This window comes from Lissotriton helveticus, chromosome 5_1 (assembly GCF_964261635.1).
Source record: "Lissotriton helveticus chromosome 5_1, aLisHel1.1, whole genome shotgun sequence".
NCBI lineage: Eukaryota > Metazoa > Chordata > Amphibia > Caudata > Salamandridae > Lissotriton > Lissotriton helveticus.
The window spans coordinates 246,654,600-246,681,723 of record NC_136065.1 but is presented as its reverse complement, the minus strand read 5'-3'; positions in this window follow the sequence as shown (position 1 = coordinate 246,681,723).

The following is a 27,124-nucleotide window of genomic DNA, read 5'->3' as shown; positions in this document are numbered from 1 at the left end:
AAGAGATAAAAGTCACCTGTGGACTTGTAGTATGGCTTGAGGCCTGCTTTGCGTGCATGTTATGTTAGCATGGCTTGTTAGAAGTTTAAACGCCATTTTACCTTTTGCTGCTTTTGCTCACAACACTGCATCGCTGTTTTTGTAAGTTAGCCTTCACGAAGGTCTACACATGAGAACATTTTTTTGTTTTCGACATCTCTAGACTAACATTGTGCCCCTAGTCTGCACAGTTAGTGCTGAAGCCGTCAAGGTTATCAAAACAGGGTTGCTGTTTTTCGGCATGTTCGAGTAACGCTTTCTAGACACAACAATTTGGCAGCTGTGAGCCAGCTAAGATTCTGGCGTCTTTATTATCACACACTCGCCATGATTTCACACACTTGGAAGATTGTCGTTTCCAGGTATGCAGAGAGCCTATGCTGATCCAGATGTAATTCACTCTTACTGAGTGGAAAGGTAATGGGGTCCCCCAAAACAAGCCCCAGAGACCTTCTTTAGTTTATAATACATAGTTCCTACATAGGGAGGGTGTTAAAACTAGGCACTATAGGACCTGTTTTCACCTGCATTAAAATATGCTTTCTCCTTTTGTATTTTATGGAATTGTAACCATTTTGACCATATTATTTTTAATCATATGTTTGCTTACGTTGGCTAAGATACTGCACATGAGATCACGTCGTTAAAATAAATATTTTAACCTTACCGTGTCTCTACTTTACTCCTGTTGTGGACTGGTATGAGAGTATAACAAAAGAGTGTTCTCACTTCCCACCATTCCTGAGTTTGTACTAAGTCGCATGTTCTAAGTTGTCTAATCATTGGTTGCTTTGCTATAGGACGAATAGCTAATGAGACACTGATGTTAGCTTGTTGGGGTTCTCTAGGTACTGAGGTGAGTTTCTGGCACACCACAATTCACTGATGTCCTGGGTCTCTGTGCACAGGTCTGTGTAGGAACAGAATCCTTGCAACAGACTGAAGCACATAAGGTGCTATCAACGGGAAACAACCATCACAACGCAACTTTCAGGACGCACTACCATTACAACAAAACTTTTCCAACTCAAGATCCATTACAACGCATCCTATTACAACGCATGCCATTACAACGCAGATGCTATTACAACGCATGCCATTACAACATAAGTATGGGTATTGAATTTAAATAATATTAATTAAATTGTAATTACATTTTCTTAAATTAATGTAATTACTATAATTATTTCAAATTTTAATTTTATTTAATTTTATTTTAAATATAAATTAATGTAATAAATTAATTTTAATATTTTTAAAAAAAATTATATAAATTTAATTTACTTAAAATAATTATAATATTCTAATTACATTTAATATTTTTATTTTTTTATTTTATTTACACAACTAAATCTTAATAATTTAATTATATTTAATTTAGTTTAATTTATTTTAATTAAACCCCCTGGAGTTAGAATAGTAATTTTAACCCCTACACTATCCAACACTTACCTTACTATTACACCCCCCCTGGAGTTAGAATAGTAATTTTAACCCCTACACTATCCAACACTTACCCTACTATTACACCCCCCTGGAGTTAGAATAATAATTTTCACCCCTACTCTATCCAACACTTACCCTACTATTACACCCCCCTGGAGTTAGAATAGTAATTTTAACCCCTACTCTATCCAACACTTACCCTACTATTACACAACCCTGGAGTTAGAATAGTAATTTTAACCCCTGCACTATCCAACACTTACCCTACTATTACATCCCCAGGAGTTAGAATAGTACATTAAAATATATTAATTAAAATTTAAAAAAATATTTAAATAAATTAATAAACATTTTTGTAATTATATTAAAATTAAATTAATATTAATAAAATAAATACTTACCTATTCTTACGTTGTAATGATATGCGTTGTAATAGCATCTGCGTTGTAATGGCATACGTTGTAATAGCATGCGTTGTAATGGATTTTGCGTTGTAAAAGTTGCGTTATGATGGTATGTGTTGTGAATGTATGCGTTGTAACGTCATACATTCGCTATAAATTAGACTGGCAAAGAAACTATGGCATTAGGCATCGTAGACCTATTGCAGCTTGTACTCCTGCAGTCAGACCTATCAAAACTCAAAATAAACTTTTTTTGCCAGAAGGAGCCCTACAATAAATATTAAGGGAGGCGCCCCAAATCAAGGCTTGTAGCCCACAGGGTAGCACTCCTGATATTTAAAAGTGGAACATGTAAGAATTTAAGGTCGGCAAGTGCCTACCTTAACTAGCTCCCAAAGGGAATTTCCACTGTACAGGGTTGTAACTGTTTCTAAGGAGAATTTTTTTTAAATACAGTTATAATGCTATTTTTTGTAGCTTTTGTTTAAAATAATCTACAGAGTCAACTCAACCACTGTTTTAAATATTCGTATAAAACCAGTCCAATTCTGCAGGAAAAGTAAAGCTATACTTTCCTCCCTGAAGCTCCAGTAAAGGTAGATGGGTAGGGCTCATGAACTTCATTCACTAGAAGGGGTCTACAGTGAAACCTGCCAATTAATAGTTAAGTGTAGAGCGAGACCTAGGGAAAAGGGGCATCTTGATCCGAGGGCACACTGTAGGCATCCTGGCTCCATCCCAGTGGGATAGGTAGTTGGTCTCAGAACCAGTTTAGAATGTTCGATGAGGGGACTGCTCATTTTCCTGGATACACCCTTTAGTGGGCCACATTGGATTGTGCAATGTTGGATTTCACTAGGGATGACGCACTGTGGGATATTTTACAGTGATGCTATCAGATTGAGCTGCAAAAGAGTTGCCCCTGCACTACATTGGCAGGCAAGAAAACCAGGCTAGTCCGGCTCTGAGCTTTTGGCTGAACAAAAGAAGACTTTCGCGGACACTTGCAAACAAGGTGTCTGCTTTGGTGTGACCTGCCAGACTAGAGCGTCAAGGCTTGCCCTTCTGGATGCTTTCAAGCTCTAAAAAATGGCTTGATTTAGAGTTTGTTTCAATTTGTGTATGCCATAGGCATTACAGAGGAACAGAGACAAGGAGTCAATTAGGTTTGAAAAAAGTGGTATTATTCACCAAGTAGCAGAGGGAAAAGAATTTTTCTTATGCAGATACAGTTTATACAGCACTGTAGAGATCAGATCTTGTGACAACCCAGTGGCACTTGGTGCAGGTGCTATATACAATGAGTGAAGTGCAGGTGCAAGTGCTTTTAAAAACAGCATTGGCGACGCATTTGTGAAAATATATACATCAATTACAGGCTCCAGAAAACAAGTTATAGTCACTTGGAAAAACAATTATTTCTATGGGAGCTTGAAAAGTGATATGCGTCATAACATTCAGGCTGTAAGGTCGACGGCGTTTCGATCCCCTTTAGTCGGGATCGTCATCAGGACAGAGTTGTCGATGAGTACAGTGCTGTTGGCAAAGAAGGGCAGATTAAGGCATGGGGCCGGAGAAGGACAGGGTAGGGGGTGAATAGGTGTACAGTTACCGGTACGAATAAAATCATAATAGGTCTACTGTGTTAAGGATGTGTGGAAAGTGATGGCTGGATAGGGACGGTGAAGGGTTGGGGGTGTCTAGTGTGGAGGTGGTGTAACTAGGTATTATGTCCGGATAGTGGATGTGACAATTCTAATGCTATGGCAACACTCACATTGTAACCAGGCAGGAATGCGTGGCTAACTATGTTCCGAGTCAGCGTGGAACACTCGAGCGCTGAAGGGGACATGAAGCAAGAATAAGTAAAGGGATCGGTATGGTACAGACATTGTCAGGGTCAAAGTACCTTGTGAAAAGTTACCTGGTCGCCGTTTTCAGTCCGGCGGCTTACGGGGAGTTGGCAGCGTCTGGAGGGGAAGAGGCAGAGAGCGGGTTAGGGAGGAAAAACGGGGGGCCGCCACGAAATGGTAGTCACGATCTAGGCGAGTACACAGCGTACTTAGGCACTGGTCTCACCTGAATTAATCAGTGGGTCAGAAGGCAAAGGCTCATCTGGCGTGGCAGCTCAGGACACCGAATGCAGGAGCTAGCTGTGGCGTTTCGGTGCTCTAGGTTTTGACTAGGCAAACGCGAGGTTGGGGCGGGGTCCGAGCGCTGTCGATGGGCGGGATCTGGGGAGTGTCTAGGGCGTGTCACGGCGCTTTGCGCGAATCGAAGGGCTTAGGGGCGGGGGCTTGCGTGGTTCGGGCGGGAGCAGGAGGCGTGGGGAACGGTTACCTGGGAACCGGGGATAAACAGGAACTAGTTCCTGAAGAAGCAAGGCAGGGAGGGTGTGACTCACGGCACGCGCTGGAGAATAAATGAATAAGGAGGTGTCTACAGTGTGTGAAAGGGGAGAGGCTGAAAAAGCGGCCTTTGGGGGAAAAAATACACACACATTTATTACGTCTGGACGAGGACACACAGTATTGCGCAAATAAGAGCGATTACGGTTATTAGAAGACGGGTACATTTAGTCCGACGAGGTATGAAACCAGGAAATTAATTACAAGCGAGTAGTCTATGCAGTTGGATGTCTATAGTCCGATGAGGTATAAAAACAGACAATAAATTATAAGCGAGTAGTCTATGCAATTGGACTAGCATATTGGGAAAAGTTTGCAGTTAGAGACATGGTTATTGGTGACAGTAAAGCCAGGTATACAACCAATATGCAGATATGAATAAATAAATAATCAATAAGGATGCCAGAAAACCTCCAGGACGACCGATTGTATCAGGGTGTGGTTCCATTTTGGAACCCCTTGGCAAATATGTGGATTCATTTATCAAAGAATTTGTGCCCATTACAGACACTTACATACGTGACACGATGGATCTAATCAACACCATTGAAGACCAACCCTTTGACCTGGACAACCAAATAATGGCAAGCCTAGACATCGAGTCCCTTTATACTAACATTCCTCACGGTGAAGGGCTCGATGTCATCAAAAACCTGCTAATCTCAAGACCACAACCATCCAAAATTCCAACCGACTTCATCAGGACCTCTTACGAGTGGCCCTACAAAACAACTACTTCTTGTACAAGAGCACCTACTACCTGCAAATCAAGGGAGTAGCAATGGGGGCTTGCTTTGCTCCAAATGTTGCTATTTTATATGTACATGCCCTGGAAAATTCATTGTTTCTTAACCCAATCAACCCATATCGACCACAAATCCATCTGTGGCGTCGATATATCGATGACATTTTACTAATATGGAATGGCACGGCTGACTCTTTACAGCCTTTCATTGCTTGGCTGAACTCTTCACAAGAACATCTGAGATTCACAAGTGACACCAAATCTAATGACCTACCCTTCCTTGATGTCACGATACATGCCGAAGATGGGAAACTTGGGACATCGCTCTTCCGCAAGCCCACTGAACGTAACACCCTACTGCACTACTCCAGTAACCATCCTAGGGGTCTACGTGATGGGTTGCCATTTGGCCAATTCCTCCGGATCCGGCGTAATTGCAAATGGCGCAAGGATTACTTCAGGGAGGCGGACATTCTGGTCCTGAAACTAATTAATAGAGGCTACCCACCACGGCTGGTGAAGCAGGCAAAAAAACGAGCGTGGTACAACCACCGAGAAGATTTACTAAAGCCGAATCAGAATAAGAAAACCATGAATAGGATCCCCTTTGTTTCTGTCTTCAGCCCAGACAGTAACAAAGTGGCCAAAATCATCAAAAGAAATTCGACGGTGCTACGATCTGAAGAACAATTCAACGCACCTCCCTTGTTTTCTTATCAGAGAGGAAATAACATCGCCAATCACCTCGTCCGTGCCATCACTTGGCCAACCTCCACCACTGAGAAACACACCATCACAGCAGTGTGGGGCATGCCTCCGATTATCGGACACTTCAAATGTCAATCGTGCAGCGTCTGCGAACTGACATCAAATACCAAAGAATTTACCTTCAAGGGACAAACTCACCAGCTTACTCACCACTCATATTGTAAAACCCAAAATGTAATTTATGCCATCCGCTGCCCGTGTGATCTCATCTACATCAGCCAGACCACTCAAATGGTGAAACAACGGATCATACAACACAAAAGCAGAATCAACTGCAAAGTGCTCACGGCACCTCTGGTGTCACACTTCTTGGAACAATCACACAGGGACATTGACCTCAAGTGGTTGGTCATTGAGAAACCAACTCTACCCCTTAGAGGAGGTAACATGGCCGCTTTACTCAATAGAGCGGAATGCAAATGGATCGCTAGGGCAGATTCAGTGAATCAGGGGCTTAACACCCTCGATGAATGGGCCAGCACCATCTCCATTTAAATCCTACTGTCCCTCTATCCCTTGCTCCTTACTTTTCTCTACTGTAATTCATATCTGCATATTGGTTGTATACCTGGCTTTACTGTCACCAATAACCATGTCTCTAACTGCAAACTTTTCCCAATATGCTAGTCCAATTGCATAGACTACTCGCTTATAATTTATTGTCTGTTTTTATACCTCATCGGACTATAGACATCCAACTGCATAGACTACTCGCTTGTAATTAATTTCCTGGTTTCATACCTCGTCGGACTAAATGTACCCGTCTTCTAATAACCGTAATCGCTCTTATTTGCGCAATACTGTGTGTCCTCGTCCAGACGTTATAAATGTGTGTGTATTTTTTCCCCCAAAGGCCGCTTTTTCAGCCTCTCCCCTTTCACACACTGTAGACACCTCCTTATTCATTTATTCTCCAGCGCGTGCCGTGAGTCACACCCTCCCTGCCTTGCTTCTTCAGGAACTAGTTCCTGTTTATCCCCGGTTCCCAGGTAACCGTTCCCCACGCCTCCTGCTCCCGCCCGAACCACGCAAGCCCCCGCCCCTAAGCCCTTCGATTCGCGCAAAGCGCCGTGACACACCCTAGACACTCCCCAGATCCCGCCCATCGACAGCGCTCGGACCCCGCCCCAACCTCGCGGTTGCCTAGTCAAAACCTAGAGCACCGAAACGCCACAGCTAGCTCCTGCATTCGGTGTCCTGAGCTGCCATGCCAGATGAGCCTTTGCCTTCTGACCCACTGATTAATTCAGGTGAGACCAGTGCCTAAGTACGCTGTGTACTCGCCTAGATCGTGACTACCATTTCGTGGCGGCCCCCCCTTTTTCCTCCCTAACCCGCTCTCTGCCTCTTCCCCTCCAGACGCTGCCAACTCCCCGTAAGCCGCCGGACTGAAAACGGCGACCAGGTAACTTTTCACAAGGTACTTTGACCCTGACAATGTCTGTACCATACCGATCCCTTTACTTATTCTTGCTTCATGTCCCCTTCAGCGCTCGAGTGTTCCACGCTGACTCGGAACATAGTTAGCCACGCATTCCTGCCTGGTTACAATGTGAGTGTTGCCATAGCATTAGAATTGTCACATCCACTATCCGGACATAATACCTAGTTACACAACCTCCACACTAGACACCCCCAACCCTTCACCGTCCCTATCCAGCCATCACTTTCCACACATCCTTAACACAGTAGACCTATTATGATTTTATTCGTACCGGTAACTGTACACCTATTCACCCCCTACCCTGTCCCTCTCCGGCCCCATGCCTTAATCTGCCCTTCTTTGCCAACAGCACTGTACTCATCGACAACTCTGTCCTGATGACGATCCCGACTAAAGGGGATCGAAACGCCGTCGACCTTACAGCCTGAATGTTATGACGCATATCACTTTTCAAGCTCCCATAGAAATAATTGTTTTTCCAAGTGACTATAACTTGTTTTCTGGAGCCTGTAATTGATGTATATATTTTCACAAATGCGTCACCAATGCTGTTTCTAAAAGCACTTGCACCTGCACTTCACTCATTGTATATAGCACCTGCACCAAGTGCCACTGGGTTGTCACAAGATCTGATCTCTACAGTGCTGTATAAACTGTATCTGCATAAGAAAAATTCTTTTCCCTCTGCTACTTGGTGAATAATACCACTTTTTTCAAACCTAATTGACTCCTTGTCTCTGTTCCTCTGTAATGCCTATGGCATACACAAATTGAAACTGTCTCTACGTAATACCTGTTGGGAATTGTTTCTGCACACACGATACACCCATCCCAACTAGGTTTATGGGTTTTCTCCTGTTTTGTCTACAAATTGATTTAGAGTTTGGCACTCTATTTTCAGTCAGTGAACCATTATGTTTTCACCGTCATATCCCCTGCTGGACACTTGCCAACGTAAAAATTAGACCCTAATTCTCAACATAGAAATCTTGACCAGGTGAACATGCAAAACATATCTGGTCAACATGAGGACTTCGGAAGACACAACATTTGAATGACCCCTCTCCGAGCATTTTCCACTGAAACCAAAAGACTCATCATGACCTTGACTAATGGATACCTAACTTTAATAGGACTTCTTGCGATACAGCATCAAACATGCACTGCTAGAGGGTTTGAACTTACAGAAAAAAAGACTAAGTCAGTAGGTAACTACTTTGACCATGCCCTCGTACTAAGCTTAGGTCGCTTCAGGTGCATCACAGTCAGCCTCAACTTGTGCCTAGGTCCAGGTCTACCACACTCACAAATAATATGCAGTTCCTTTGTGCTTTTTGACTTAAAAACTTTAAATAAAACACATCACTGGTCACCCTGGTTGAATTGTAATCACTTTGTGTCATCTATCTTATTACATTTGTATTGATTTCTTTTATAAACGTGTTGTGGAATTTTTATTGTGTTGCATTTTTACTTTTCAGCTCGGTGGCACTGCTAAATAAATGTCCCTAAGTTAAAACTGTTTGCTCTGTGCCATAGTTACCAGGGTGAGCTTAGGTTTTTTTTTTTTACGGAACTGTGTTTGTCCTGACAGGATGTTGACCATGATAAGCCCTGGACTATAGTTGGGTTGTGACTGGAGGTGGTTCCACTGTCTAATAACTGTTGCCAATGTTCTTTTATCCAGACTTTACTGGGAGGCATTCTACCCATAAACATTAGCCTAAAGAACCACTTATGCATATGAAGCTAGTATGAAGCCACCAAAGATGTCTACAGTGTTTCTCTAACCCGTAACCCCATTTTCCCCCAATTGAGAGAGTGTGCTCCGAGTTCCTGTCCCTCAGAACTGCACCACACTCCACATGTGGAGTTTTGGGTATTAGCATCTGAATCCACCAAACGCATCCATTCAAACTCAAACCTCACAGGTAATGTGTGTGGTGGTGTTTCTCAATATCATTGTGAACACTTTTAGGAGTATATGCCATCAGTCATTGGTACAGAATTCTGAAATTTCCATGTTCCACAAAATTGTAAAATTGTAATGGAACTAGAAACTTCACAAATGGATATACAGAAATTGCAAAGGCTATGCCATATTGCAGGTCTTCTATTTTACTCCTTGAGGTGGCTGTAATAAAGCAGCAGATGGTGAGAACCTGCTCCTCAGACAAGGCAATTAAACTGACTTGCATACTTTATCTTTATCGCTGGTTGCTTCATTGATCAAGCTGCTTGATTAATCAAGGTGCCGAAACAATGCTTGCTGAAAGCTAACATGTTTGCTGTTAATTGGAATTTGCAGGGGATCTGAAGCTTTGGTTTGTGTCTGCTTTTATGGGGCATAAGACCATGTATTTGCTTCCATTTCTGGCATGTTGGACCTTGAGCCTGACGTTTTGTCTGAGGTATTCTTTTGCTTCAGTCCCATTGCAGGTGTTTTGGACACTAGTGTTAGGAGCAAGATTTCTCATAGTAAACCTTTGGTACTGCATGCTTTGTTTGCACATCCTATCTTTAGGAGGTGCAACACATGCCCTGTTGCATTTTATATTTAAGATTTGTTTGGTCATTTTTATGACAGGCTCTAAAAGATCACATATGTTTCAGGAGCAATTTCTTGACAGGGCAAAGGTGGGATTTTAGCGACATATTTGAGAGGTTTCCCAGATAGAGACTAAGGTCTAACATTCAAGGATGGAATTTAGACCCCATGTTAATAGGTTTTGCACAACGTTTACATAAATCCACCAGGGTATAAAAACGAATTAGAAACTGTTTTACTAAGCAATTCTGGAGCCAAGCAGGAATATAGTTATCCTGGTTCCTTCTCTATTTAACATATATCTAACTGACTTATTTTCTTTAATTGATAAGGACAATTGCTGCCCCCTCTAAATGGGATATTAAAAATATCAATATCGATATACTATGGGGCCTATGCTGATGACCTTATGGTGAAGGATGAGACACCATTAGAGTGTGTAAAAAAGATTTTTTTTGGTGCAATTAATAATATAAGTGATTTTTATGTCAGATCCAACATGCAAATACTGAGTATATAGGATTGCAGATGAACCTAATTTAATGCAATGTATAGAAGTGTGTTTATTAACATGATTTATTTATACTAGTACAAATCACCAGGTGTGGAGGAGGAATATCTGTCCATTCAGTTTCCCCTTCTTAACATTCAAAAATCAGAGTGAGAATGGACACTTGTAACTGCGTTACCTAGGTTTCATCTTTTTTTTAAAAAACCCTCATACACGCAATGGTAAGATCGTTAGCGGTATATCTTCATTCTCCGCTTATACACATGCATTATTGCATCATCATTGGGTTTCTTATTTGTGCTGTATGCATGCCTCAAGCCTGAGGCAACCTCTGGTTAATGCAATAGTGTCCAGAGATAGGTAATGACCCTCAAGAATATTCAAAAATTCATTAAAAAACAAGCCTACTCCCTTAAGTAACTTTTAATAAAAATTGGGTGAGGGATGTTGTTAAAACAAATAGGTGGGTATACTGTTGAATCGTGTTACTAGATCCTATTATACCACTTGGAAGACGGTCGACATGTTACAGGTACATCATTTCTTCCAAAGGAAACACAGTGGCTACATAGAAACCACGTAAATTACTACACAAATCGTGTAAGTACTGTTTGTTTAATGTCCTGATGAATGCCCCATAGACCCGGCTGGGCAAGGGTGGGCAGAAACATGTCGACCGTCTTCCAAGTGGAATAAGTTACTTAAGGGAGTAGGCTTGTTTTTTAATGAATTTTTGAATGCAGAATGAAGACAAGTTGATGTTGTTTTCCTACTGTGCTCTGAATGAACTTTCTAGTGTTCCTAATTGTTAAAGTTTCCCCCAAGGTCCTTCTGCTGTGTTTCTATAGCTCAGTTCAGTTTTATTCATTTGTGGATCACTTTTCTTTAAATGTTGCATGTTTTGTTTTAACATCTCCTGGTGACAATGACACAGAAACACAGGATGTTTTTTTTTAGACATGGGACAGTGTTAAGTATAATGTTATTGTCATTAATTAATCTAATTTGCTAAAGAATTGATATATGAGATCATGCCTTGCTGGAGCTGTGGTTTTGTCTAGTTTTCTATGCGAAAATTGTGTATAAAAGAAACCCTTGATTCTGGGAGTGAGCCAGGTGATTTTGGAGCTTTCCAGAGTCTAGCAGGGATGCTGTTCTTTCTGATTTTTGATACTCACTTGGGACTGAGAAGAATTTCTGATTTTGATTACTCTGTATTACTATTCATTGGAGCCTTCAGAGCATTATTTTTTTGTATCGCTTGATTTTGAGATTTCAGTAATAAAACCCTTTAACTGTAATTGATCTAGAATTCAATTATTAAGTGGTCCCAGTTACTTATTCTATTTCTCTGCTAAATCGGTGTTCAGAAAGGTGATTTTATGCACAATAAACCTGGAGCAGAACTTCCTGATGTGAATAATTGGGGTGACATTGTGGGATTTGTGACTGGGCACTCTCCAGGGATTTTAACCGCTGCTATTCGCCTTAGCAATGAAGCCAATGGCAGCTTTTCTCCTCATGGTTCTGGGAGTTGTTGGTATAAGATTGTGGGATGTGATGCACTTGGTTTCATTATATGCAGACAATGTACTGTTCTATCTAAAGCATCCTCAGGAGACAGTGCCACAACTCCTGGCACATTTGACAGCATTGGAGACGATGGCAGGACTATAGATTAGCAGAAGTAAATCTCTATTGTTCCTGGTAGAGATACACTGGCGGTGATCTCAGACGCGACTTACTGTTACTGGGGCTACGTTGGGAGACAGATTCCTTTCACTAATTTGGGGTCATCGTTGGCCATACCCTTGATGTACAACAGTATAATATTTACTGGATTGACTAACTTGGTGCCTTTCTGAAATACTTTGCCACTTTCTGTGGTGGGGAGAGTGGCTGTGGCGAAGATGGTATTTCTTCCTAGGTGCCTGTATACATTGCAGAATGTATTCTATGCACACTCATGTGCACTATTTAAGAAGCTGGGCAGTTTGCTGATCTCCCTTGTTTGAGCTGGGGGGAGGAGCACGGTGGTTTTACCTCAGCTCAAGCAGGATATGCTGGAGGGTGGCATCGGCTTGATGGACCTGGAGCTTTATTACTATGCCTCTAAGTTACAACATGTGGTGCAGTGGGCATCTGAGGACGATACTTGGGAGAAGAGATTGCTATATGCTGGGTTTTCACTAGTGGAACTTCTTATATGTGATTCTCGAAAACCTCATGGCATTCCGTATTTAGTTTGACAGGTGGGGAGGTCTGGGATCATGTTGTCAAATGAGTGTTTAACCGCTCTACTGCGGTGCGAGGAGGGACGGGGCTGGGCATGGCGTTCGGGTACTCAGGACGGCTCCCTGCCATCATGAGTCACAGTAGGCGTGTGCTAATGACGGCTGGGAGCCGTCCGAACTCCGCCCACTGATTAATTCTCCCACACAGGCGGGGAATTAATCGCACATGGGCGGAGCAGCAACGTTCGGATGCCTCCCGGCCGCCATGAGCACATGCCTACTGTGACTCATGGCGGCCGGGAGCCGTCCTGAGCATGGAAGGTGTTAAGAGACTGCCCTTTACTAGAGAGTTGGAAATATGGGTACTGCTTCAGTTTAAACATATTGCAGAAGACATGTCTGTGTTGAAATTGAGGAACGCAGGGTGCGAGATGCTGTGGGATCGATACCCGGGAGATTTATTTCTTACAGTTTTAGAGTGCAAGAAGCGTTTGCGGTTTGGGGGTGGGGGAATAGTTCCTGCAATATGCTAAGTGTGCACACACAGTATGACAGATTTGGACCGAGTTCCCGGTCACTCCTCAGGTGAGAGATACATTACACTTGATACTGACTATAGGTTCAGCAAGACATCTGGTGACATACCTTTATCGAACACTTAAAGCTGAAAGGACTAGGATGGAGGCAGTGGCACAGAGGGTGTGGGAGGAAGAATTGACAGACCTGCTCCCTGATTCAGATTGGATAGTGACAGGTGAACTGGTAAAGACAGTTTTCTGCAATGCCAGATTCAAGTTAATTCATAACTACATTCATGCATACATATATAACACCAATTAAACTTAGTAAGATGTGCATGGACAGGGTATAGACCTGCCAATGGTGTGGGTGCAAGGGTGCCGCTTTTTGCACATGTCATGGGGCTACCCGAAGTTGCAGGAATACTGGCAATCAGTGATTACACAATTAAGGATTATCACTACAATGGTGCTGAAGGAGACCCCCCTCCCTCACCCCCCCAGATATGCTTATTGGGTATTATTAGGAGGCCCAAGAAAGGGAAGATGCGGTGTAAGTTTTTGCAACTCGCCTTGATGCTGACCAAGAGAAGAGTAGCTATTGGGTGGCGAGGTACTAGTGCCCCTTTAGTCACACAATGGCGCAGGGGCACAAAAGAGTGGGGGATTGCAGAGGAAGTGCATATGAAAGTCAATTGTACAGATTATGAACTGCAGGAATCTCTGGACACCAAGGCTGCATTGTTGGGAGGTATGCATGTTACTCGGGATGGAATAACTACGCGGAGTACACAGTCACAGGTGGAGAGCACACTAAGTGCACAGGACCATGCCATGATAAGTGTGAGTCTGTCAACGACTGACTCGGAATCCCAGTGAATGAGTCAATTTGTGCAGGGAGGATGAGAGCAGAGGTGTGGGGAAGTGACATGATGTGTAACCTTAATACATTATGGACCGCTTCGGGTAGATGTAAAGGACGGATGAGGGAGTTTTAAACTTCATTCCTGGACTTATATTTTCAAGTGTTGCAAAAAGACATACAGACTGTACCAAGTTATGTTAGTTATTGTTTCTTTAATAACTGTTTAAAAACAAATGATTGAAGATGTATAACAGACATGTCTTCATTTGTATTGCCCTTTGGCTGGCCACATGGTTGTACAGTACCTAATAAACAGAAATTTCTCCCCCCAAAAAAGTTAATTTAGAAGGGTCTGCAATTGTTATTTGATTCACAGAGAATTCCCACTGTGATTGGTTAGTCACTCAGGGAGATGCGCTAGTATTGGTGAGACATCACCACGATTCATCCAGTGACCTGAAGAAATACAAAGAAAGATGTAAGAGAAGGGTAGTGGTAAAAAGAAAGTGAAAATAACTGAAGGCTGGCAAGTGATTCAGAAGTTGGGATAGGAATGGTTTTGGAGTTTTCTTTGAGGGAAGTACATGGAGGGAATCTTTATGCTTTTACTACAAATGTTACTACATTTTAAGTGGAACCTGAAAAGTCGTAGAAGGAAGTGCAGAGGTTCAAAAACATATAACAGGTGTTGTGAATTGACTTTAATTCTTTATTTAAGATTGTATTTCCTAATGATTTGTGGGCAGAGTGTAAGGCAGTGGCTGCTTGGCAACACCCTAGATCCTAATAATGCTTCTTCTGTGGAAGTAGCCAACAAATACAAAGTGATTGATCATTTAAAGAAAAGAGTGCCTGAAAAAGATATATATTGGGTACAGATTTTGAGAACTTCAAAGAAGCCAAAAGAACCAGTGCATGCCATTATGAGAGGCTCATGCAAATTTTATTTGGGGTGAGCGGAACTCACAGAGTTACATGAGGAGGCATTTTGTGCTAAAAAAAAAAAGAGGTAAATGCAGTAGAACACAAATGGCAGGCAGCCGCACATGTTCGCTAAAGGTGATCTTGCGGTAGGATTTCTCCCTCCCCAAATTACTCATAATTACGCGAGCAGGAGTAATCTCGTAATTATCGGTAATTCAACATCAAAGAGTTACTAGGAATTACCTTATTTATTCTGATTACTTCAGCATAATTGAAATTACAACTGGGCCTAGTTCTGAATTGGTCATTACTGCAGCTGAGGCTACCTCTATTAGAAGATGCAGTTCACTGAACCCAACAACACTGCTTCCTTTTTAGGTCTCGTGACCTATCAATGCGCATGCGCATTGAGAGAAGCGAGACTATAGGGCTTTAAACAAAGCTTACCTAACTGTGGCGATTTGCTGCTGTGCCCGTGGCTTTTAGGTCAATGCGCAAGCGCATTGACCTAAAATGCGCTTGCACATCACCAAATCGCCGTCTGTTCCCTCAGCCGCATTCCTCTCACACCTTTTGAAGTGAAGCTTAGCTTCACTTCAAAGGCCCCGGCTGCTTCACACCCTCATGCCGCTCTCCCCGCTCCGCCCCCTCCCCTGCCCGCCGTGTGCATTTCTCCTCCCCCCCTCCCCACAGCAATGCCCTCCGTCTTGTTTCCTTTCTTGTTTCTCTGGGAACTTTGCACTCCGATGACGCTGAATGGAGTGTGTTTACATGCTCAAGGCAGGCTGGGCTCACCGGTGGTCCTACACACAGCAGCAGCTGGCTTTTGTGTGTGCCTCTAGCAGTCTCTTTTCTTTGCCTATTGCTAACCTTACTTTCTTATCCAGAAAGCCAATCTTTTTGGTTGCAAACGGTTCTGTGCCACAAATAAGGTTACCAGCCGTTCATTTGTGCCGATCACCATCTCTCTTACTCCTGATATTTTCTACTACAGATAGTTATCGGGCATGGAGATTAGCCTATTTTTTTTTACATATTGGCACACGAAAACTACAACTCCCAGAAGACGCTCGTTTGTTAAATCAAAGCTCAGTTCTACAAACCTGGTGTTCAGTGCACATACATGCAAAACCTGGCAACTTTGCAGTAAGCCACCAAAATCTCAGAGCCACGGCAATTCAAGCTCCGTGCATGCATGCAGACTGAGGAGGGTGCAGGGCCTGTACTTTGCTCCCACCTGCAGCCCGAGGTATCTTCTCACGTGCTGCTTAAACTCTGTCTTTTTCTGCAGTACAAGCAATGTGCCCACCACAGGCTGCGTCCAGTAGCAGAGGTCGTTACCAGTTAGCAAAGGACTTCCTGATCAGTGATTGTCAGCAAAGCCCAAAGCTATAATGCAGGGCCCTGGATGCTTTTTGAAATGGGATTTCTCCGTCGTCAAGATGCGCATTGTCTGCTTCAGCCACCTTACACCTGCTGCCAGGGTGGTGTACTGGAGCTCGAAGCCATCTCCTCTGCGTTCGGCCCCGTTCTGATTACCTCTGAGTCCTCCACATCACCTGTTCTTTCACTTTCGCTTCCTCGTTATATGCCCATATACATCTCCCATCACACTCACCCTCACTCACCCTCACCCTCACTCACCCTCACTCACCCTCACCCTCACCCTCGCTCACCCTCACCTTCACTCACCCTCACCCTCACCCTCACTCACCCTCACCCTCACCCACCCTCACCCTCAACCCCTCACCCTCACTCACCCTCACTCACCCTCACGCTCACTCACCCTCACCCTCACTCACCCTCAACCCCTCACCCTCACCCTCACTCACCCTTATTCACCCTCACCCTCACTCACCCTCACCCTCACTCACCCTCATTCACCCTCACCTTCACTCACCCTCACCCTCACTCACCCTCACTCACCCTCAACCCCTCACCCTCACTCACCCTCAACCCCTCACCCTTACTCACCCTCACTCACCCTCACCCTCACTCACCCTCACTCACCCTCACTCACCCTCACTCACCCTCACTCACCCTCACCCTCACTCACCCTCACTCACCCTCACTCACCCTCACCCTCACCCTCAACCCCTCACCCTCACTCACCCTCACCCTCACTCACCCTCAAACCCTCACCCTCACTCACCCTCACCCTCACTCACCCTCACCCTCACTCACCCTCAACCCCTCACCCTCACTCACCCTCAACCCCTCACCCTCACCCTCACTCACCCTCAACCCCTCACCCTCAACCCCTCACTCACCCTCACTCTCACTCACCCTCACTCACCCTCAACCCCTCACCCTCACCCTCACTCACCCTCACTCACCCTCACCCTCACTCACCCTCAACCCCTCACCCTCACCCTCACTCACCCTCACCCTCCCTCAACCCCTCACCCTCACTCACCCTCACCCTCACTCACCCTCAACCCCTCACCCTCACTCACCCTCACTCACCCTCACCCTCACTCACCCTCACCCTCACCCTCACTCACCCTCAACCCCTCACCCTCAACCCCTCACCCTCACTCACCCTCACCCTCACTCACCCTCAACCCCTCACCCTCACTCACCCTCAACCCCTCACCCTCACTCACCCTCACCCTCACTCACCCTCAACCCCTCACCCTCACTCACCCTCACCCTCACCCTCACTCACCCTCACCCACCCTCACTCACCCTCACTCACCCTCACTCACCCTCACCCTCACTCACCCTCACCCTCACTCACCCTCAACCCCTCACCCTCACTCACCCTCACCCTCACTCACCCTCACCCTCACTCACCCTCAACCCCTCACCCTCACTCACCCTCAACCCCTCACCCTCACTCACCCTCAACCCCTCACCCTCAACCCCTCACTCACCCTCACTCTCACTCACCCTCACTCACCCTCAACCCCTCACCCTCACCCTCACTCACCCTCACCCTCACTCACCCTCACCCTCACTCACCCTCAACCCCTCACCCTCACTCACCCTCACCCTCACTCACCCTCATTCACCCTTACCCTCACTCACCCTCACTCACCCTCACCCTCACTCACCCTCAACCCCTCACCCTCACTCACCCTCAACCCCTCACCCTCACTCACCCTCACTCACCCGCACTCACCCTCACTCACCCTCACCCTCACTCACCCTCACCCTCACTCACCCTCACTCACCCTCACTCACCCTCACCCTCATCCTCACCCTCAACCCCTCACCCTCACTCACCCTCACCCTCACTCACCCTCACCCTCACTCACCCTCAAACCCTCACCCTCACTCACCCTCACCCTCACTCACCCTCAACCCCTCACCCTCACTCACCCTCAACCCCTCACCCTCACCCTCACTCACCCTCAACCCCTCACCCTCAACCCCTCACTCACCCTCACTCTCACTCACCCTCACTCACCCTCAACCCCTCACCCTCACCCTCACTCACCCTCACTCACCCTCACTCACCCTCAACCCCTCACCCTCACCCTCACTCACCCTCACCCTCCCTCAACCCCTCACCCTCACTCACCATCACCCTCACTCACCCTCAACCCGTCACCCTCACTCACCCTCACTCACCCTCACCCTCACTTACCCTCACCCTCACTCACCCTCAACCCCTCACCCTCAACCACTCACCCTCACTCACCCTCACCCACCCTCAACCCCTCACCCTCACTCACCCTCAACCCCTCACCCTCACTCACCCTCACCCTCACTCACCCTCAACCCCTCACCCTCACTCACCCTCACTCACCCTCACCCTCACCCTCACTCACCCTCACCCCACTCACCCTCACCCTCACTCACCCTCACTCACCCTCACACACCCTCACCCTCACTCACCCTCACCCTCACTCACCCTCACCCACACCCTCACTCACCCTCAACCCCTCACCCTCACTCACCCTCAACCCCTCACCCCCTCACTCACCCTCACACACCCTCAACCCCTCACCCTCACCCCTCACACACCCTCACCCTCACTCACCCTCACCCTCACTCACCCTCAAACCCCTCACCCTCACCCTCACTCACCCTCACTCACCCTCAACCCCTCACCCTCACCACCCTCACCCTCACTCACCCTCAACCCCTCACCCTCACTCACCCTCAACCCCTCACCCTCACCCTCACTCACCCTCACCCCACTCACCCTCACCCTCACTCACCCTCACCCACACCACCCTCACCCTCACCACCCTCACTCACCCTCAACCCCTCACCCTCAACCCCCTCACCCTCACCCCCCTCACCCTCACTCACCCCACCCTCACTCACCCTCACTCACCCTCACCCTCACCCTCACTCACCCACAACCCCTCACCCTCACACACCCACCACCTCACTCACCCTCACCCTCACTCACCCTCAACCCCTCACCCTCACTCACCCTCAACCCCTCACCCTCAACCCCTCACCCTCACCACCCTCACCCTCACCCTCACTCACCCCTCACCCTCACTCACCCTCACCCTCACTCACCCTCACCCTCACTCACCCTCACCCTCACTCACCCTCACCCCTCACCCTCAACCACTCACCCTCACTCACCCTCACCCACCCTCACCCCTCACCCTCACCACCCTCAACCCCTCACCCTCACTCACCCTCACCCTCACTCACCCTCAACCCCTCACCCTCACTCACCCTTACCACACCCACCCTCACTCACCCTCACCCTCACTCACCCTCACCCTCACTCACCCTCACTCACCCTCACCCTCACTCACCCTCACCCTCACTCACCCTCACCCACACCCTCACTCACCCTCAACCCCTCACCCTCACTCACCCTCACCCTCACTCACCCTCACCCTCACTCACCCTCAACCCCTCACCCTCACTCACCCTCACTCACCCTCACCCTCACTCACCCTCACCCTCACTCACCCTCAACCCCTCACCCTCACCCTCACTCACCCTATCACCCTCACTCACCCTCACCCTCACTCACCCTCATCACCCTCACCCTCACTCACCCTCACCCTCACTCACCCTCACCCTCACTCACCCTCAACCCCTCACCCTCACTCACCCTCACCCCTCACCCTACTCACCCTCACCACCCTCACCCTCACTCACCCTCACCTCACCCTCACCCTCACTCACCCTCACTCACCCTCACTCACCCTCACCCTCACTCACCCTCACCCTCACTCACCCTCACCACCCTCACCCTCACCCTCACCCCTCACCCTCACTCACCCTCACCCTCACTCACCCTCAACCCTCACCCTCACTCACCCTCACCCTCACTCACCCTCACCCTCACTCACCCTCAACCCCTCACCCTCACTCACCCTCACCCCTCACCCTCACCCTCACTCACCCTCAACCCCTCACCCTCAACCCCTCACTCACCCTCACCCTCACTCACCCTCACTCACCCTCAACCCCTCACCCTCACCCTCACTCACCCTCACTCACCCTCACCCTCACTCACCCTCAACCCCTCACCCTAACCCTCACTCACCCTCACCCTCACCCTCCCCAACCCCTCACCCTCACTCACCCTCACCCTCACTCACCCTCAACCCCTCACCCTCACTCACCCTCACTCACCCACCCACACACCCTCACCCTCACCCTCACCCTCACCCTCACCCCCTCAACCCCTCACCCTCAACCCTCACCCTCACTCACCCTCACCCACCCTCAACCCCTCACCCTCACCCTCACTCACCCTCACCCTCACTCACCCTCACCCCACTCACCCTCAACCCTCACCCTCACTCACCCTCACTCACCCTCAACCCCTCACCCTCACTCACCCTCACCCTCACTCACCCTCAACCCCTCACCCTCACTCACCCTCAACCCCTCACCCTCACCCTCACTCACCCTCACCCTCACTCACCCTCACCCACTCACCCCACCCCTCACCCACCCACCCCCACACCCTCACTCACCCTCAACCCCTCACCCACAACCCCTCACCCCTCACCCTCACTCACCCTCACCCTCACTCACCCTCACCCCACTCACCCCACTCACCCTCACCCTCACCCTCACTCACCCTCACCCCTCACCCTCACTCACCCTCACCCCTCACTCACCCTCACCCTCACTCACCCTCAACCCCTCACCCTCACTCACCCTCACCCACACCCTCACCCCTCACCCTCACCACCCTCACCCTCACCCTCACTCACCCTCACCCTCACTCACCCTCACCCTCACACACCCCACCCTCACTCACCCTCACCCACACTCACCCTCAACCCCTCACCCTCACCCACCACCCTCACCACCCTCACCCACCCTCACCCCACACCCTCACTCACCCTCACCCCCTCACCCTCACCCACCCTCACCCTCACCACCCTCAACCCCTCACCCTCACCACCCTCACCACACTCACCCTCACTCACCCTCACCCTCACTCACCCCACCCCACTCACCCACACCACCCTCACCCTCACTCACCCTCACCCTCACCCACCCTCACCCCACCCTCACTCACCCTCACCCCCTCACCCTCACCTCACCCCACCCTCACTCACCCTCACCCTCACTCACCCTCAACCCCTCACCCTCACTCACCCTCACCACCCTCACCCTCACTCACCCTCACCCTCACTCACCCTCACCCCTCACCCTCACCCTCACTCACCCTCACCCTCACTCACCCCTCACCCTCACTCACCCTCACCACCCTCACCCTCACTCACCCTCACCCTCACTCACCCTCACCCACACCTCACCCTCACCCTCACCCTCACTCACCCTCAACCCCTCACCCTCACCACCCTCACCACCCCACCCTCACTCACCCTCACTCACCCTCACCCTCACTCACCCTCACTCACCCTCACTCACCCTCACCCTCACCACCCTCACCCTCACTCACCCTCACTCACCCTCACCCTCACCCTCACCCCTCACCCTCACCTCACCCCACCCTCACCACCCTCAACCCTCACCCTCACTCACCCTCACCCTCACTCACCCTCACCCTCACTCACCCTCAACCCCTCACCCTCACTCACCCTCACCCCTCACCCTCACCCTCACTCACCCTCAACCCCTCACCCTCAACCCCTCACCACCCTCACCTCACCACCCTCACTCACCCTCAACCCCTCACCCTCACCCTCACTCACCCTCACTCACCCTCACCCTCACTCACCCTCAACCCCTCACCCTCACCCTCACTCACCCTCACCCTCACCCTCCTCACCCTCACCCTCACTCACCCTCACCCTCACTCACCCTCACCCCTCACCTCACTCACCCTCACTCACCCTCACCCTCACTCACCTCACCCTCACCCTCACTCACCCTCAACCCCTCACCCTCAACCCCTCACCCTCACTCACCCTCACCCTCACCCTCACTCACCCTCAACCCCTCACCCTCACTCACCCTCAACCCCTCACCCTCACTCACCCTCACCCTCACTCACCCTCAACCCCTCACCCTCACTCACCCTCACCCTCACTCACCCTCACCCTCACCCTCACTCACCCTCACCCACCCTCACTCACCCTCACTCACCCTCACTCACCCTCACCCTCACTCACCCTCACCCTCACTCACCCTCAACCCCTCACCCTCACTCACCCTCACCCTCACCCTCACTCACCCTCACCCTCAACCCCTCACCCTCACTCACCCTCAACCCCTCACCCTCACTCACCCTCAACCCCTCACCCTCAACCCCTCACTCACCCTCACTCTCACTCACCCTCACTCACCCTCAACCCCTCACACCCACCCTCACTCACCCCTCACCCTCACTCACCCTCACCCTCACTCACCCTCAACCCCACCACCCTCACTCACCCTCACCCTCACACACCCTCACTCACCCTCACCCTCACTCACCCTCACCCTCACTCACCCTCACCCTCACTCACCCTCAACCCCTCACCCTCACTCACCCTCAACCCCTCACCCTCACTCACCCCACTCACCCACACTCACCCTCACTCACCCTCACTCACCCTCACTCACCCCTCACTCACCCTCACCCTCACTCACCCTCACCCTCACTCACCCTCACCCTCACCCTCACCCTCAACCCCTCACCCTCACTCACCCTCACCCTCACTCACCCTCACCCTCACTCACCCTCAACCCTCACCCTCACTCACCCTCACTCACCCTCACCCTCACTCACCCTCACCCCTCTCCCTCACTCACCCTCAACCCCTCACCCTCACCCTCACTCACCCTCAACCCCTCACCCTCAACCCCTCACTCACCCTCACTCACACCACCCTCACTCACCCTCAACCCCTCACCCTCACCCACCCTCACTCACCCTCACCACCCTCACTCACCCTCACCCTCACTCACCCTCACCCTCCCTCAACCCCTCACCCTCACTCACCCTCACCCTCACTCACCCTCAACCCTCACCCTCACTCACCCTCACTCACCCTCACCCTCACTCACCCTCACCCTCACTCACCCTCACCCCTCACCCTCACCACTCACCCTCACTCACCCTCACCCACCCTCAACCCCTCACCCTCACTCACCCTCAACCCCTCACCCTCACTCACCCTCACCCTCACTCACCCTCAACCCCTCACCCTCACTCACCCTCACTCACCCTCACTCACCCTCACCCTCACCCTCACTCACCCTCACTCACCCTCACTCACCCTCACCCTCACTCACCCTCACCCTCACTCACCCTCACCCTCACTCACCCTCAACCCCTCACCCTCACTCACCCTCACCCTCACTCACCCTCACTCACCCTCAACCCCTCACCCTCACTCACCCTCAACCCCTCACCCTCACCTCACCCTCACTCACCCTCAACCCCTCACCCTCACTCACCCTCACCCTCACTCACCCTCACCCTCACCCCTCACCCTCACTCACCCTCAACCCCTCACCCTCACCCTCACTCACCCTCACCCTCACTCACCCTCACCCTCACTCACCCTCAACCCCTCACCCTCAACCCCTCACCCTCACCCTCACTCACCCTCACCCTCACCTCACCCTCACTCACCCTCACCCTCACCCTCACTCACCCTCACCCCTCACCCTCACTCACCCTCACCCTCACTCACCCTCACCCTCACTCACCCTCAACCCCTCACCCTCACTCACCCTCAACCCCTCACCCTCAACCCTCACCCTCACGCACCCTCACCCTCACCCTCACTCACCCTCACCCTCACTCACCCTCACCCTCACTCACCCTCACCCTCACTCACCCTCAACCCCTCACCCTCACTCACCCTCACCCTCACTCACCCTCACCCTCACTCACCCTCAACCCCTCACCCTCACTCACCCTCAACCCCTCACCCTCAACCCTCACCCTCACTCACCCTCACCCTCACTCACCCTCACCCTCACCCTCACTCACCCTCACCCTCACCCTCACTCACCCTCAACCCCTACCCTCACTCACCCTCACCCTCACTCACCCTCAACCCCTCACCCTCACTCACCCTCAACCCCTCACCCTCACTCACCCTCACCCTCACTCACCCTCAACCCCTCACCCTCACTCACCCTCACCCTCACCCTCACTCACCCTCACCCACACCCTCACTCACCCTCACTCACCCTCACTCACCCTCACCCCTCACCCTCACTCACCCTCACCCTCACTCACCCTCACTCACCCTCACCCTCACTCACCCTCACCACCCTCACCCTCACTCACCCTCACCCTCACTAACCCTCACTCACCTCACCCTCACTCACCCTCAACCCCTCACCCTCACTCACCCTCACCCTCACCCTCACTCACCCTCACCCCTCACCCTCACTCACCCTCAACCCCTCACCCTCACCCACCCTCACCCTCACTCACCCTCACCCTCACTCACCCTCAACCCTCACCCTCACTCACCCTCACTCACCCTCACCCTCACTTACCCTCACCCTCACTCACCCTCACCCTCACTCACCCTCACCCTCACTCACCCTCACCCACACCCTCACTCACCCTCAACCCCTCACCCTCACTCACCCTCAACCCCTCACCCTCACCCTCACTCACCCTCAACCCTCACCCTCACCCCTCACTCACCCTCACTCTCACTCACCCTCACTCACCCTCACCCCTCACCCTCACCCTCACTCACCCTCACTCACCCTCACCCTCACTCACCCTCAACCCCTCACCCTAACCCTCACTCACCCTCACCCTCACCCTCCTCACCCCTCACCCTCACTCACCCTCACCCTCACTCACCCTCAACCCTCACCCTCACTCACCCTCACTCACCCTCACCCTCACTCACCCTCACCCTCACTCACCCTCAACCCCTCACCCTCACTCACCCTCACCCTCACCCTCACTCACCCTCAACCCCTCACCCTCACCCTCACCCTCACCCTCACTCACCCTCACCCTCACTCACCCTCAACCCCTCACCCTCACCCTCACTCACCCTCACCCTCACTCACCCTCAACCCTCACCCTCACCCTCAACCCCTCACCCTCACTCACCCTCAACCCCTCACCCTCACCCACCCTCACCCTCACTCACCCTCACCCCTCACCCTCACTCACCCTCACCCTCACTCACCCTCACCCTCACCCTCACTCACCCTCACCCTCACTCACCCTCACTCACCCTCACCCTCACCCTCCTCACCCTCACCTCACTCACCCTCACCCTCACCCTCACTCACCTCACCCTCACCCACCCTCACCCTCAACCCTCACCCTCACTCACCCTCACTCACCCTCACCTCACTCACCCTCACCCTCACTCACCCTCAACCCTCACCCTCACCCTCACTCACCCTCATCACCCTCACCCTCACTCACCCTCACCCTCACTCACCCTCATCACCCTCACCTCACTCACCCTCACCCTCACTCACCTCACTCACCCTCAACCCCTCACCCTCACTCACCCTCAACCCCTCACCCTCTCACCCTCACTCACCCTCACCCTCACTCACCCTCACTCACCCTCACTCACCTCACTCACCCTCACTCACCCTCACCCTCACTCACCCTCACCCTCACTCACCCTCACTCACCCTCACCCTCACCCTCAACCCTCACCCTCACTCACCCTCACCCTCACTCACCCTCAACCCTCACCCTCACTCACCCTCACCCTCACTCACCCTCACCCTCACTCACCCTCAACCCCTCACCCTCACTCACCCTCAACCCCTCACCCTCACCCTCACCTCACCCTCAACCCCTCACCCTCAACCCCTCACTCACCCTCACTCTCACTCACCCTCACTCACCCTCAACCCCTCACCCTCACCCTCACTCACCCTCACTCACCCTCACCCTCACTCACCCTCAACCCCTCACCCTCACCCTCACTCACCCTCACCTCTCACCCCTCACCCTCACTCACCCTCACCCTCACTCACCCTCAACCCCTCACCCTCACTCACCCTCACTCACCCTCACCCTCACTCACCCTCACCCTCACTCACCCTCAACCCTCACCCTCAACCCCTCACCCTCACTCACCCTCACCCTCACTCACCTCAACCCCTCACCCTCACTCACCCTCAACCCCTCACCCTCACTCACCCTCACCCTCACTCACCCTCACCCCTCACCCTCACTCACCCTCACCCTCACCCTCACTCACCCTCACCCACCCTCACTCACCTCACTCACCCTCACTCACCCTCACCCTCACTCACCCTCACCCTCACTCACCCTCAACCCCTCACCCTCACCCTCACCCTCAACCCCTCACCCTCACTCACCCTCATCCCTCACCCTCACTCACCCTCAACCCCTCACCCTCACTCACCCTCAACCCCTCACCCTCAACCCCTCACTCACCCTCTCTCACTCACCCTCACTCACCCTCAACCCCTCACCCTCACCTCACTCACCCTCACCCTCACTCACCCTCACCCTCACTCACCCTCAACCCCTCACCCTCACTCACCTCACCCTCACCCTCACCCTCACTCACCCTCACCCTCACTCACCCTCACTCACCCTCACCCTCACTCACCCTCAACCCCTCACCCTCACTCACCCTCACCCCTCACCCTCACTCACCCTCACTCACCCGCACTCACCCTCACTCACCCTCACCCTCACTCACCCTCACCCTCACTCACCCTCACTCACCCTCACTCACCCTCACCCTCATCCTCACCCTCACCCCTCACCCTCACTCACCCTCACCCTCACCTCACCCTCACCCTCACTCACCCTCAAACCCTCACCCTCACTCACCCTCACCCTCACTCACCTCACCCTCACTCACCCTCAACCCCTCACCCTCACTCACCCTCAACCCCTCACCCTCACCTCACTCACCCTCAACCCCTCACCCTCAACCCCTCACTCAC